At 42.6% G+C, this 15,130-nt stretch overlaps 1 protein-coding gene across 1 annotated transcript in view; it reads left to right on the top strand.

Moving 5' to 3' along the window:
- SND1 (staphylococcal nuclease and tudor domain containing 1) overlaps positions 1–15,130 on the top strand; it is a 412,864-nt gene that overhangs the window by 159,423 nt on the left and 238,311 nt on the right. The gene's annotated exons all lie outside the window — the stretch shown is intronic.

Below are 15,130 nucleotides of genomic sequence, written 5' to 3'. Positions count from 1 at the left end.
CATTTCTTTGTGTCCTGGGTAAACAGAGGAAATGAATAGAATAGTTCCTGCGGTAATTGAGGGAAATCTGTTCAGAGAAAGACTGTGATTTGTCTTCTCCTTACTTTCCGTCGGTGGGGATTCTTCCAGGAAGTGTTATGTTTTGGGCCAACTTTCATTATAGGTTCAGAAAGGTAAGGCCATTTGGTTCTAAGTCTGACGTCAACATGTTGAAGCCATATTAGCATTCTTTACCTACATGCAGGTTTTTAAATGATTGGAGTTGTGAGAGGTTTGTCAAAGTAGTGTAAAATAAATATAAATATAATCCATTTTATTATATACCGTAGTTACTAGAATGATAAATTATTGCAAGAGATTTTGAAGCTGGGCAAAAGATGAAATTGCTAATTTTGAGGTAGAGAAACCAAACTGGATTCCCTAAAACAATTATTAATCTCCTCAGATTCCTTGAGAGAATAGGCTCATTTGTCATTGTATAAAACATGACAGAATGCTGTATTCATTCATGAAGTGTAGTGCAAATGATGGCTTTAAGCCTCTTTCAATTTCTAGATCTCTTGTTATCTGATTGAATGTCTGACGTCTCTGTTTCACGAAGTCGATACCATATCACTGATTTACTGGCTCATAAACAATGGCATAGAGACAAGCAAGGAATTCCCCCTGCACGTGTTCATTTCGATTGAAATCCATCCAAAACCACACTGAAAGGAGTGGCAGCGCATATTTGCTTCATGCACAGCCAGTTGTGTGGTGTGTATTCTGGCATCCACCTGGTTTGTTTGAATATTGCCCTTCCCTGATTGTGCTTCGTCCCTAGGAGCAGAGATCACAGCTCAGGGTAGCAGCTGCTGAATGGTTCTAGAAAGTTAGCCCAGGCCTCTGCTCTCAAACACTGTGTGCCTGCTGGGCCTTTGTAAAGTCCTCTGTCTCAGGATCAAAGGACTGACCTCCAGTGTCAGATATGGTGGCAATTCTTAAGCAATTAGGCTCCTCCTTGGTGGTAGAAAACTCGTTTACTGGTTCCTCTGCATCAGAGTTGATTGGATTCTATTTGTGCTGAGCCCAAGTTTTGTCCCCCACGGTGACACTGTGTAAACGATGAATACTGTATCCCTGCATAGGGAGAAGGATGCAGCTAAGCTCTGCTGGGCTGGAACATTCCTGATGCAAACTGCTTTTTCCTGGCTCGCCACCTGAAACCACTTGCCTGTCTTCTGGGCCCATCAGTTGCGATAGCGAACCACCCATGTGCTCTGGAGTCTGGGAGCAGACAGGGCAGTGGCTGCCTCAGGGGGGCGGCTAGCACATCATCGCACAGTTCTGCCAGTTCCCTTCAGACCTCTGCAGCTGTTCAGTGCAGCACATGGTGATTAAGAGGCACCGAGAGGGAGCATGTGTGCCTGTGTGTGCCTGTGCACGAAAGCTGATTAGTACAGCCTGTCACAGCTTAAACGAGATAATGGAGGTAAAAATCATCTTCTCTGCCCAGACTATTATTTGACCATCCCAGAGAGTCTATAATAAGACAGTTTGGAGGGGTTTCTAGACTGTAGAGCATTGGGGTTGAAGGTAAAGCGGTGAGGTGCTTTGTTAGATTCAGTGGCCTCCATTTCAGTTACGGAAATTCACTTTGGTTCCCTCCCAAGACTTAATTCTGGCTAAATGCCTTAAAGTAACCAGGCACCTCTCTGAGCCTTGGTTTTAGCATTTGTGAACTGGGAATATTATTTGCCTTTCCTCTCTCATGGATGAGAGAATCCAGGATAATACTAGTCATTCATGTTTTTCCAGGTGCCTGTTATGTTATGTGGTTTGGTTTTGTTTAACAATACTGCTTTCGTTTAGAATCTAGCATTGCCTGACTTTCTCAGGTCTGAGGTCAAGAGATGTGAATCAGTGCGCAACTAATTTGACTGCCATCAACCCCTTGTGTAGATTTGGGTGTCACCTGGTTCCAGCTTCCACAAAATGTGTATCTGCTTGTATTGGAATGTATATGTGTGTGTGTATGTGTGTGTGTGTGTGTTTTATCTGGTTTAAGGGAGAGGTAGGATATGTGCGTATCCTGGAAGTGTTTCAGAAGCTGTCTGAATTGCTATACTGCCTGGTAGAATGCCCTCCCCATCCCTTGTTTACCATCTGCCATCTGTGCTTTCACTAAAATATGACTAAGGAATATGCATGGAGGAGAGAACTGTCTTGCTAATTTCTTCTGGGTTTCTTCATGGTCCCAGTGTAGTGGATGCATGGAATCCTTGGTAACTTCAACATGTCCCTTAGTTTTCCAGAATGGCATCCTTAGTGAGTATAAGATGGTGAGATGCCCTCCTAAGAGAACCAGAGCTAAGGTCCTCTTCTGACAGCAGGAGCAGTTTCTTTCTCTGTGTACATTTTTTTTCTTAATGTTTAGAGACGGTCAGCCCAAGGAAAGCAGGAGTTTGTGTGCCTAAGTCATTTTGCTCTCAGTGGAATAAGGTAATAATAGCTGGGATCTTCACTGGGAGTTTTCTCCAGCTATTTCATAAAATCTCTAAATATTTTTTAATCTGTTTAATACAGCATTTACAAGTGACATATGAATCACTGTAACTCCTGTCCCGTGATTGCAAAATTTCTATCACCATGGGAACCATTGTGTTCAAAGTTGTAACTTGTTTGGACAATTGAAGGGTCAAAAATGGTGGATGAGATGAAATTGCAAGAAGCGATGAAGCTTCAGCCCTGGCAATAGATAGGAGAGCCTGGACGAGCATCTGTCTCCAGAAACTGTACCCCCCAATTCGTCTGTTCCCTAAAGGTTTTGCCACTCTTTCTGTTGATAGAAGTAAGTTTGAGGGATGAGGCTCATTTGTAAACCAACGGCTGACTTTGTATGATTTTTATGCCATTAAAATTTGTTCCGTAAACTAGGTTGACTCTTTAGGCACTAAAAATTGGGTAATTTTCTTGATAAATGCAGACATTTGGGAAGTTATTGGGCTATGGATTAGGGAATTATTTCTAATTCATATTGTTTTAGATTGTTCTTTTTTGGAAACCTGTTTTACTTGAGGGTTGTACTTTTGGGGACGTGGGGCTCTTTGGGGTGGGTGGAAATGATTTCCATGTGTACCAGATTTACAATTCCAGCAGGTTCAAAACTGAACTCATGGTAAATCTGGTCTGTCTAGAATGGTTGGTATTGTATGTAAACGATATTATCTCTATTCTAGGTTAATGTGCTTTTATGAACCAGGCCGGCAACCCAACCACTGTTAATAGCCTTGTTTCTATGGGATAAAATACTCTGAGTGTCTAAATCAGCTATGGAAGATATGGCTCATTTGTTCTTCGGTGGTGGGTACCTATGTTGATTTTCATGCTATTCCAATATGTAGCATGAACTAAAGACTTCTGTTTTTTAAGGCACTTCATATAATGCTCATTCTAGTCTAAAGAGGAGAGCTGTCATTTATTGAGTTGTTTCTTGATGGAAAAATACTGAATTTTGTTTTCACTTTATTTAATTTTCACCTCCACCCTGAAAGATATATGTATCATTCCTATTTTCATAGGCATAGAAACTGAAACTCATAGGAATTAGGTATCTTACCCCAGATGTCTATGCTTTTAATCACGATTCTGAATTACAAGGCATCTGGAAACCCCGCTTTCCTGTTGTGTGTACTGAATCATGTGTAGATAGCCAGGGTCACGGTGCTTTTTGGGATATGCCAGTTCTTGTGTATAACATGTACTCTGCCTGCTATGAGAAGTTGATTCTCTTCAGCCGCATCGTCCTCATCTACAGATAGCCGCAGGTGGTAAGAGCACCATGGATCAGCCCTCTGATTGCCTTCAGCCCTCTAGACATTATCTCATTAGTCTTTGAGATGTCCCTGTGAAGTGATGTTTCATCAGATTGTTCTTCAGATAAACCAGTGTCAGATTACATGTTCTTCAATTACACAGACAATGTGAGGTCATAGGTAACTGTGCTAAGCCAGTGTGGAGCTTGATTGTCCTTTCTCTTCAATCTCTTGTCAGAGATGAGGCTTCTGGGAGAAGGGGAAGGACAGGTCACTTCTTTATCTTGGGCCAGGGCCCCGCCCAGGTTGAGGAGCACAGGTTGAGGACTGGTCCCTGAAGGTACCGGGTGTAGCCTTCCTCAGCTGAAGCCGTGCTCCACTCAGCCGGTGAGAGCTCTTCAAGGGCATGGAGCTTTTTTGAGGAAAATTCTTTCACTCTTCTCACGGGCTGTATCACAGGGCTGTCCTGTTGCTTAAAAATACTTTTGCCATGTGTTACTTAATCCGCTGTGTTAAGTACAAAGCTGGCAGTCTGGGGATTCTTGTTCTTAATTACCTCTGATGTATTTTAGTTTGGTTTTTGTAAACATTTCCTTTGTCATCTCCACATTTTCCACTTCATATTAGTGTGATTCACTCACGCTATAGAAGAGTCCTTTACATTAATGATCAAAACAGGCCCTAAGGTTGTGAATGCATTGTGATTTAAATCGACAGGTTTATGCGAGGTTGCTTGTCCTTGCTTTCTCAGTGCCAGCTGTTACCATCAATGTGGCTGTACATTTTTTGAATAAATGGCTTGAAAGATATTCACCAAATCGAGTGATATTTTGAATGGCTCGTATTTTCTGACCATGCCTTTTCCAAGTAAGACTTCTCCCACTTAGACGGGCCAGGAGTGTGTCAGTGTGCACTGGAGACCAAGGGTCATTTTAGATGCCCTCGACCCCTTGGCTTGACTCATCAACTCCCTTGTCTGGTGAAGGTAATTAACAGAAATGACTGTAGCATGGCCTGTTTCTAGAGACTCGCTGAGTTGTTCTCAGCAAGGTAGCACTCGCCCTGCTGCCACTTAAGAGCTCTTCTTGATGGGTTTTTGGTTTTTTTATCTGCAGATTGTGCAGAGTACCTCTGTGCTTTAGGGACCATCAGGGTGCTGAGCTGACCATATAGCTCTTTGGCGAAATGTGGTATTTGTATGATGTATATTGTAATGCCTTCTTAGGAAAGGACCTCTTAGTTAAATGAAGAGACTAGAACTTTAAACTGCATTCCTGGAAATGTCTTCTGTATGCTCACCCGTGGGAAATGATTTATTAGCTACAGAATCCTCAGGATCTCCTGTCTTTGGTTACTACTGGGCATTACTTTGTTTAAAGACTTTTCTTGGGCTTCCCTGGTGGCGCAGTGGTTGAGAATCTGCCTGCCAATGCAGGGGACACGGGTTCGAGCCCTGGTCTGGGAAGATCCCACATGCCGCGGGGCAACTGGGCCCGTGAGCCACAACTACTGAGCCTGTGCTCTAGAGCCTGTGCCCCGCAACAAGAGAGGCCACGATGGTGAGAGGCCCACGCACCGCGATGAAGAGTGGCCCCCGCTTGCCACAACTAGAGAAAGCCCTTGCACAGAAACGAAGACCCAACACAGCCAAAAATAAATAAATAAGTAAATAAATAAAGACTTTTCTTCCCTGGACTCCCAAGTTGCTCGTAGGTTCTGGTGAAGTTCCTTACATTTATAACTGATTTTTGGTCAGCTTGTCTTAAGCCACCCACTCCTGATCTTTTCAACGAGGATTCTGAAATGTCGTCCTTGGGGCTGGAACTTTCCATGCCTGTTCTCTGCAAATTGGGATTTTATTTTAGGGGGAGATTTGTGCTGAATCAGCTCAGCTGTGTTTGGGGGTAGGGAGAGAACAGGCTTTTTTTCCTGCTTTAAAAATAACCCTTATGTGCCAAAAACCCTATAAAATGTGCTGAATTGCAAATCTTCCAACTTCCTATACCTCCTGGTTTACAGCAAATAGATTCTTTTGAGCTTAGGCTCCATGACAGTGTATAGAATATCTTATAGTGTGGAAGAGAGTAAAGTGAGACTGTCCAGATGTGCTCAGTTGGAAAGGAAACCCAGCTCCTGCTATCTTTTCTCACAATATTTTTTTATTCGGTAGTTTCATCTTACAAGGGTCTATATAGGATTAGCACATATAACTTTGCTAGTAAGAAAAAGGTTTTGGTGTTTTTGCAAAGTAAGGCATCATTCAGAAGTAGTGAGTCCAATTTTTAGGCACAGGCTCTTAAGGGTTTCTTTCTGTGGCCTCTGTTTTTGCTGTGTCCAGAAAGTTAGGCTCATATTTCCAGTTGCGTGAGTATTTCTTTCCCAAGGGCATGAACAACCTGTGGGTGTACAAGAAGGTAGTATGCACAATTGTCTCTTGGTTCTAAGGTGGAAATTCCTCCAATTCTGTTTTATTATTTTAAGACTTTTTTTGATGTGGACCGTTTTTTTTTTTTAATTAATTTTTAAATTTATTTATTTTTATTTTTTGGCTGTGTTGGGTCTTTCTTGCTACGCGCGGGCTTTCTCTAGTTGCGGCGAGCAGGGGCTACTCCTCGTTGGGGTGCACGGGCTTCTCACTGCGGTGGCTTCTCTTGTTGCAGAGCACGGGCTCTAGGTGCATGGACTTCAGTAGTTGTGGCTCGCAGGCTCTAGAGCGCAGGCTCAGTAGTTGTGGTGCACGGGCCTAGTTGCTCCGCGGCATGTGGGATCCTCCCGGATCAGGGCTCGAACCAGTGTCCCCTTCATTAGCAGGCAGATTCTCAACCACTGCGCCACCAGGGAAGCCCAGGTTAGCTTCTTTGTCTATTTGGCCAGTTGACTCTTGGGTAGAGTTCTCGTTTCTCAGTTTTGTACAAGACTGTCTTGTCTTTCGGTATTTGTGTTTATTCTTTCCGTCGTTACTCCTCCTGGGCTTTAATGCCGTCCCATCTTCAGACCAGCTGACAATTGGTATAGAGTAATTAATACTTGAGAGCCCATTTCTGGTGTTGTCGGTAGGCTCACCCTCGGGCTTCTGTCCTGTTTCCCTTCCTTGAAGGATGAGTGCTGATGTCCACTTAAGAGGGCTGCCACAGTCACGGGGCCTCCATCACTTGGACTTCGATCATTAGTGTTTTGAAGTATGGCGCACCCTGGGAGAAATCATTCCTGGCAGGAGCTTTTGATGAACCATGCTCATCCCATTTAAGGCTGATGAATAGGACATTAGGAATAATAAGCACCATGTGTAACATGTCGCCTGCTTAGGGTGTGTGCTATGGGGTACTGTGCATGAGTGTTCTTCTGTAACTACAGGAATCTCAGGTTTTGTCTTTAATCTGGTCATTTTGGACCAGAAAATTTTTCTGCAACTTTGCCTTCCCACCTCTTCTGACTGACTGCAAAAAGTGCTTGGGCTGGGCTGATGAGCAGGTGGTCCTCTTCTGAAGACAAAGATTGAGTAGGTTTATCCTTTTGGAGGACTCAGTCCCTAGGAGAAGGCCAGAAGTGGCAGCCTGGTGAAGTCAACTCATTTTTATTATTCATTCAGCAAATATTTCTTGAGCAATTACTCCATACCACACCTTGTTCAAGACATTGGGGATCGAGCCTTACAAACACCTGTTCTCATGGAACTAATAGTTTAGAAAAGGCACATGGTAGTTGGGTACCTTTTTGGAGGAAAAATATGAATAAAATATCATCTCTGTCACAAGTTGCCTACAGTCTAACTGCGATAAGATTACATCAAAATGTGTGAAGTTGAATAAGAACAGATTTGAATAACTGAGATAAGAAACATGTCTCTTGGCAGGATTGGATTAATATTAATGTGAATTGTACAGATCATAGTTGTCTTTCAGAGATGAGAGGTCACACCTGCTGTGTGACCTTCTACACTTAATGGCTTCAGCTGTCTCTTAAATATGAATATTTCCACCCGTGATTTCTTTCTTTGCCTTAAGATCAGTTTCCAGCTGCTGAATACTAGATACCCAAATACAGATGCCAGTAGATAGCTGTCATCTATTATGTCTAAAATGTAGTTCTTGGCTTCCATACGATTTTCTTCCCTGCTCACAAACTGCCTTGGCTACCTTTGTTGTTGGTCTTAAATAATGTCACCACCCACCTGTTATCCCAAACTTTAGTATCAGCAGTCTCCCCATCCCAATTTCATCTGATTCTGCCGTAGTTATCACTTCCAAATCTCCCTTTTCACAGTATTACCCATGGCGACTAGTCTGTGTGCTCCTGATCTCGCAGTTACTGCAGCTCCATCTTAAGTAGTTGTGCTCCTAGTCTCTGCCATCTTTCATATTGCTGTCAGAATCGCTTTCCGTATGCACAGTCATGGTCATCTCACAGACTCTGGTGACACCCAGATGGATGCAGAAAAGCATCTGACTCCTTAAATGAAGATAAAGGAAAGCCGGTTGTGTATAAAATAGCATAATGTCATTTAGGGATGTTTCCACTTCCAGTCTTACTTCCTACTCTACCCTCCATATGATACGTCACAAATAACTTCTCACCCTTGTGTCGACATGCCAAGCCCTTTTACAGCTTCACGCTTTCACACTTCTTTTTCTGTAAGAATCTTAGCACGGTTCCGTATTCCTGGCTCCCCATGTAATGTCGGGGACTGGCTGTCCTATTACTCCCCTGTGCCCATTTCTGGAGTATCTGTTCCCAGGTCTCACCTCCCTCACCCTCTATGGGCCAGAGAGCCTGTGTGACCCTTTCTTCAGCTCTCAGCTCCTGATGTCAGGAATCAGATTAGGATCCCCCAATAAGTCTTTACAGAGGTGGTGGGATTTGTCCTCTATCTGGCAGTTCTTAAGAAAGATTGGAAGTCTTTGGATATAGAGAAGGGATGTAGAAAGCTCATGGCGTAGCTCTAAGCTGGACAGATGGTTTTCCTGTCACCTGTCTTCTTTAATTTCCTCATACAGTATAGACCTCGAGCCCCACTTCAACGAGACTTTAGGCATAGCTCTGTCTGACAAATAAAAACCAAGACCTTAAAAACAGGTAGAATAAGGATGTTTTTGTTTTTCTGGATGTGAGTTATGGTTGTGAACTAATCGCTCCCCCATTGGCAGCATGCTGGATGCCTGCGAGGCCGCCCTCCCCGTGGGCTCTTCGTGAGGCAGCCCAGGCCGCCGCTCCTTAGTGCGGGAGGTCAACTCTGGGGCTGTTTCTGCGTCTTTTTGAAAATGTGCAGCATTTGTAATTTGTTCTCTTGAAAAATGATTTTTGACAGAGGGATTTACCCAACTAGTAGGCAGTAAGTTAATATTTTTCACTTGGATCGTTCATTATGATTTTAAACCTCTAAGTGACAGACGCTTGATGGCCCCTGACTGCCCACTGACGTTCCCATTCCCTGGGACATGGGCTTCATAATGTTCGTCTTCTCCAACAATAGTCCAGATGTATTGGAAGTAAATAAGTCCCTAACTGGCTCCGCTTGGCCATTTCTGCGGTGTATCGGGTACCTTTTAGCCTGGCAGGTTGCTGCTGAGCCCAGCTCCTCAGAGCCTGTCAGGCTAGACTTCGATGCGAGGGTTGGGCGGGGCGGACTGGGCAGGAGAGGCCCGTTAAGCATCAGATTTTCCTCTCACGAGGCCCAGTTTCTGCAACCTGTAAATCTCTGACACCCCTTTATCCAAAAAAGAGGGAGGGGGAGGGAATGTAAGGAAAGGAGGAGAGGAGGTAAGTAAATAGCGGAGTGACCTGGGCCCTGATTAGAAATTGGTTGAACGTTTTGGTGAAATATTGCCACAGGCCGTTGGTGAGCTGGGGAAGCTTCTTAACTTTCCTACTGAATATTAAGAGCTGAGAGATGCATCCCTAACTGTATGGTCTGTGCATTCATGTCGCCTCTGTTTCTTCATTTGTAAAATGGGCATGTTATTTTGACAGCTGCGACTCAGTTAGGTGTGCCAGGATAGGGAGGGGATGGAAGCAGACAGCTGCATTAGGAATAACTTATGGGCAGGGCACAAAGGATGGAAGCTTGTAAGTTCCTAGGATGGAAATAGAAACTAGCACCTCAGATGCAGACCTGTAGCATTGGCCACAATTGTCAGCCCACATTACAATGAAGAGGTAGGACATTTCTGTGACCTCAGAGGCTAGAAGCTATGTGGCTGAATATTGTGTATGTTCAAATTCTTACACTTGGGATGAGTTTATTTCTTCCAGTCTGCCTTATTCTTTGATTCATAAAATACAAAAGAATCTATTTTTGTAAGATCTTAAAGAATCCAGAAAGGGTCAACTGGTCATCCTGGTATCTCTGACCAGACTCTCTGACGTAACGGTCATCTACCGATCACTGTGTAGTTTTTCCTGGTAGTCACTCTGGGGAGGGCAGGTCAGTTCCCCTTGCCTGGGATGGAGGTGGGAAAACTTGGGTTCCTGGAGCCAAGGGACCTGAAGTATGAAGTACATCTAGTCCTTGTTCACCTAACTCCATGACCTTGGATGATGGTTCCTTTTATTTTATTATATTTCCTTAATTTCCTTGTTGGTAAAAAGGGAGTGAACATTTTTTTGCCCTGTTTTTGCTGAATTGATCTTACCTGATCCTTTTACAGTTCTGAAAGTTTAATCTTTTGACACCAAAGATTTATTTTAAATAACAATGAATGGGGATACCTGTGGTAGCCAAAACACAAGATTTGAGGGTTATGTTTGCATGTGTTGAAGATAAATCTCCACCACCTTTATGGTGTGGCTTTAATTATCTTTTACCAACCAGACTCCTACCTCCCCAAGAGAAAGCTAGGAGATTGAATTCATTCTTTTCCTGCTATGCTTATGTTACTGAGTTATGGTCACAGTATCTTTTATATCTTTTCAACTGAAATTTAAATTTTAAACTGTTACGGTGTGGTCACAGTCAAGTTTCCCATTGGGGCAAGGACCTCTTTTCTCCCTTTTCTGGGACCTCTGTCTTCAAATGATTTTCTCCCATTGGAGGGCTGGTGTTTTGTTTCCCTCCATCACTCATCAGTTGGCTACATTTTGAAATCATGGCTTTGGAAACCAAATGCGTCACAGTGACTGACTCTGAGGCAGCCTGGAGCCTTTTCACATTTTCTACTAGTTTCTCCCATTGCCAGTGGTGCTGCCAGCTGTGTGGAAGAAAAGCTGTGTGTGGTTTGAGCTCCCCAGCATGGGAGAGTTTTTGAAGATGAGAGACAAAGATGAGTCGTGTTGCCGCTCTTCCGTGCTTCTGCTTTGGTGGTCGCTCATCATAGCTTCCCGAAGGGAAAATGGTAATAAGATCACTAACTCTAGGTAGATTTATGACGTCTCTCTTGCCATTCAGAGAGTGAACGTGGTATTGATAGTCTTTAATATCTCCTCCTGTACCAACACATACTCCCCATTCCTTTCCTTCCATCTCTCTAACCTTCTGGTGGTTTTCCTTCCTTTTCCCTCCCCTCCTTCCGCCTTGCATTTACCATCCCCCTCCTCAAAGGTGCTCAGACCTGTGACACGAACAGCTTCAAAATTCCAAGCCCGTAGTAGCTCTCATTTTCCAATACACACATCCTATCTGCCGTACTGTCTGACTTGGCCGTTGCCCTGGATCCCTGGGACCTTTCTGGCCTTAAGAGAAAAAAAAGGGATTTGCTAAATGTCATCTTTTCTTGTTTCTGTTCTTCCTCCCAGCAGCATGGAACTTGGTCCATGACCAAAGCTGACAAAGCATCAGCTTCTCTCTGAACAAGGTCCACTTGGTTTGCTTGGCAGTTCTAGTTTCTCCTTGGGCCGTCTCAGATGAACACAAAATTTGACAGGCTAGGTGATGTTGTGATACATTTTAAATTGTCTGCCTGCTTTAACTGTTACTTCCCCTGTTTCTGGAAAAGGGAAAACGTGGATGAGGAAGAAACTGCTGGTCAGTGCTTTTAGTCTGGATTGCCCTGCCCTGGGGGATTGTAGTCAGTGGGCCAGGGTGTGTGTGTCCTTGCTAGGTGCTCTGGTAATATGTCAGCTTGATGCTGCCCCAAGCACAAGACCTTGTGGGGTGCTTGCACATTGTACTCACTAAGAAAAGAATAACTGTTTGGATGACACTGGGACCTGCTTCCGAATCTGTGGGAAGTGTGTTTTCCTTGGATGGTCTACCTTCCTAGAACTGGCATTTGGATTTGATTCTTTCTTCCTTGACTCCAAGTCTTTATCCCTGTCCTCCACCCCTGTGTGTCCAGGTTGATGATTTTTGGGTTCTTGCTTCTTCCTTTTCTTGCAGAGATTCCTCTTTGCATTGATGTGTATCTATGGCGAGGCAAAGATACTTTTCCTTACAGAATTTTTACATTTAATTTTTAAACAGCCAGGAAGACATAATTTGAAACATTTTTTGGTTGTTTTATATAACATGTTCTTAACTTTAAAAAAAGAAATAGATGGAGGTGTCATTTTTAGAAAGGACATATATGGATAAAGCAGTGCATCTTTTTTTACTTTCTCCTAAAGATTTTCAAAGTCAAATCAAGAAACTAAATCCTTTTTATTGTTTCATTTGCTGAAACGGACATTTTGAAGTCATTTGGCAGGAAAGCCAGTATGGAAACGTAGGATATTTTTGACAAACTATTGTATAAAATAGGCAGACAATTAAATTAGATAACATATCTTTTATCTTTTAGGTATTTTTCTTCTAGATATTTTTCTTTGCTAGGAAACCAATAACATTGTTTTAAGTTTTTCTTGTGTGTGTGTGTGTGTGTGTGTGTGTTGGGGGGCTTGCTTATTTTATTTTTTTTAACATCTTTACTGGAATATAATTGCTTTACAATGTTGTGTTAGTTTCTGCTGTATAACAAAGTGAATCAGCTATACATATACATATATCCCCATATCCCCTCCCTCTTGCGTCTGCCACCCACCCTCCCTATCCCACCCCTCTAGGTGGTCACAAAGCACCGAGCTGATCTCCCTGTGCTATGCGGCTGCTTCCCACTAGCTATCTGTTTTACATTTGGTAGTGTATATATGTCCATGCCACTCTCTCACTTCGTCCCAGCTTACCCTTCCCCCTCCCCGTGTCCTCAAGTCCATTCTCTACATCTGCGTCTTTATTCCTGTCCTGCCCCTAAGTTCTTCAGAACCATTTTTTTTTTTTTTTTTTTTTTTTTTAGATTCCATATATATGTGTTAGCACACGGTATTTGTTTTTCCCTTTCTGACTTACTTCACTCTGTATGACAGACTCTGGGTCCATCCATCTCACTACAAATAACTCAATTTCGTTTCTTTTTATGGCTGAGTAATATTCCATTGTATATATGTGCCACATCTTCTTTATCCATTCATCTGTTGATGGACACTTAGGTTGCTTCCATATCCTGGCTATTGTAAATAGAGCTGCAGTGAACATTGTGGTACATGACTCTTTTGGAATTATGGTTTTCTCAGGGTATATGCCCAGTAGTGAGATTGCTGGGTCGTATGGTAGTTCTATTTTGAGTTTTTTAAGGAACCTCCGTACTGTTCTCTATAGTGGCTGTGTCAAATTACATTCCCACCAACAGTGCAAGAGGGTTCCCTTTCCTTCACACCCTCTCCAGCATTTATTGTTTGTAGATTTTTATTAAAAATTTATTTATTTATTTATTTATTTATTTTTAGCTGTGTTGGGTCTTCGTTTCTGTGCGAGGGCTTTCTCCAGTTGCGGTGAGCGGGGGCCACTCTTCATCGCGGTGCGCGGGCCTCTCACTGTCGCGGCCTCTCTTGTTGCGGAGCACAGGCTCCAGACGCGCAGGCTCAGTAGTTGTGGCTCACGGGCTTAGTTGCTCTGTGGCATGTGGGATCTTCCCAGACCAGGGCTCGAACCTGTGTCCCCTGCATTGGCAGGCAGATTCTCAACCACTGCACCACCAGGGAAGCCCCCAATTTTATCTTCTCGAAGAACCAGCTTTTAGTTTTATTGACCTTTGCTACTGTGTCCTTCATTTCTTTTTCATTTATTTCTCATCTGATTTTTATGCTTTCTTTCCTTCTGCTAACTTTGGGGGTTTTTTTGTTCTTCTTTCTCTAATTGCTTTAGGTGTGAGGTTAGGTTGTGTATTTGAGATTTTTCTTGTTTCTTGAGGTAAGGTTGTATCGCTATAAACTTCCCTCTTAGAACTGCTTTTGTTGCATCCCATAGGTTTTGGGTCATCGTGTTTTCATTGTCATTTGTTTCTAGGTATTTTTTGATTTCCTCAGTGATCTCTTGGTTATTTAGTAGTGTATTGTTTAGCCTCCATGTGTTTGTATTTTTTACAGTTTTTTTCCTGTAATTGATATCTAATCTCACAGTGTTGTGGTCAGAAAAGACACTTGATGCGATTTCAGTTTTCTTAAATTTACCAAGGCTTGATTTGTGACCCAAGATATGATATATCCTGGAGAATGTTCCATGAGCACTTGAGAAGAAAGTGTATTCTATTGTTTTTGGATGGAATGTCCCATAAATATCAATTAAGTCCATCTTGTCTAATGTATCATTTCAAGCTTGTGTTTCCTTATTTATTTTCATTTTGGATGACCTGTCCATTGGTGAAAGTGGGGTGTTAAAGTCCCCTACTATTATTGTGTTACTGTCGATTTCCCCTTTTATGGCTGTTAGCATTTGCGTTATGTATTGAGGTGCTTCTATGTTGGGGGCATAAATATTTACAATTGTTATATCTTCTTCTTGGATTGATCCCTTGATCATTATGTAGTGTCCTTCTTTGTCTCTTGTAATAGTCTTTATTTTAAAGTCTATTTTGTCTGATATGAGTATTGCTACTCCAGCTTTCTTTTGATTTCCATTTGCATGGAATATCTTTTTCCATCCCCTCACTTTCAGTCTGTATGTGTCCCTAGGTCTGAAGTGGGTCTCTTGTAGACAGCATATATATGAGTCTCGGTTTTGAATCCATTCAGCCAGTCTGTGTCTTCTGGTTGGAGCATCTAATCCATTTACATTTAAGGTAGTTATTGATATGTATGTTCCTATTACCATTTTCTTAATTGTTTTGGGTTTGTTATTGTAGGTGTTTTCCTTCTCTTGTGTTTCCTGCCTAGAGAAGTTCCTTTAGCATTTGTTGTAAAGCTGGTTTGGTGGTGCTGAATTCTCTTAGCTTTTGCTTGTCTGTAAAGGTTTTAATTTCTCCCTTGAATCTGAATGAGATCCTTGCTGGGTGGAGTAATCTTGGTTTTAGGTTTTTCCCTTTCATCACTTTAAATATGTCCTGCCACTCCCTTCTGGCTTGCAGAGTTTCTGCTGAAAGATCAACTGTTAA

This window comes from Balaenoptera ricei, chromosome 9 (genome assembly GCF_028023285.1).
Source record: "Balaenoptera ricei isolate mBalRic1 chromosome 9, mBalRic1.hap2, whole genome shotgun sequence".
Taxonomy (NCBI): domain Eukaryota; kingdom Metazoa; phylum Chordata; class Mammalia; order Artiodactyla; family Balaenopteridae; genus Balaenoptera; species Balaenoptera ricei.
Note: the sequence above shows the minus strand (reverse complement) of the source record. Positions and strands in the feature narration are given on the sequence as shown.